Source organism: Chelonoidis abingdonii, chromosome 14, assembly GCF_003597395.2.
Source record: "Chelonoidis abingdonii isolate Lonesome George chromosome 14, CheloAbing_2.0, whole genome shotgun sequence".
Lineage (NCBI taxonomy): Eukaryota > Metazoa > Chordata > Testudines > Testudinidae > Chelonoidis > Chelonoidis abingdonii.
Genome location: NC_133782.1, coordinates 39,260,460 through 39,261,589, shown reverse-complemented (window position 1 = coordinate 39,261,589; position 1,130 = coordinate 39,260,460).

The following is a 1,130-nucleotide window of genomic DNA, read 5'->3' as shown; positions in this document are numbered from 1 at the left end:
GTGGGTAGTCTGGGAGTGACCTGTTTGTGAAGACAGAGGCAAAAAAAATCATTGAGNGGTCCAGCAATCACTTACACCTCTTGCAGTCACTGCCCTTTGTTCCAGCTTCTTCCAAGTATCATTTTACAGGTAGCATCCATTGTTTACATGTTACCTTGAAGGTCCTCAAGTAGACTTTTTAAGTGGATTGGAGCATTCCAAGATCCATTGTCCTTTAAGTCATTCTCGATTAGATATTTAATTTCAACATTCCTTTCACCAGGAACTGACCAAATGCTCTAATAAGGTTATTTAGAAATCAAGCCAGTAGATAGCCAATATTCATAACATTCATAACCTGAATATAAAAATGATACATGCATACAAATAGGATTAATACAGTCAGTAAATGATAATCTTTGAGATATGTTACATGGCATATGTAACATAAAAGACATTCCAAGCATATTTCCATAAAGCCTTATGGGAAGTACCATCACAATAGTAGCTTCTTGTCCAAACACACAATAATTATGGTTTAAAACTCAAATTCCTTTGAAGTTTCCTTTGGTGCAATGCTGTGCTATGTATTTCAGTAGTGATGCTCATTGAACACCAGGTCATTGTTATTTGCTGAGACACTTGCGAAAATAAGTGGTGGTTCATTGACACTGGAGTTGCCTTCTCATGCTCTTGACCTTCAGGATGTGCAAATTTTCCTTGAAGTGGTGGATTGAAGAGGTACCATGACTGGATTGATTAGTTAAGGTGTGAGAGTGTTGTGGTGAATAGATGAGGAATAACCTTGTTGGGGTGAGTGAAAAGTGTAGAAGTTGATTGCTGGATTAGGGACACAAATTGTATAGATTGTGAATGGATCAGGTGACTTCCAGTCTTCCCGTAATCCATTAAGTATTGAGTATTGCCCAAAGTAACCACATATGCCAGTGGCAAATCAATGAGCCAAGGCCCATGGGAGTTAAGTGCTAAAAACCTTTGAGGACCTGGGACTGAATCGAGTTCTTCTAAATTTCTCTCTAGTGCACTACCTTAGACTCCTTAGAAATTCCAGCCTAAATATGTCATTTGCATGTGCCAATATGCTGTAATTTGGGGGTAGAGATTAAAAGTAACATTTGCAAATGTGGCTC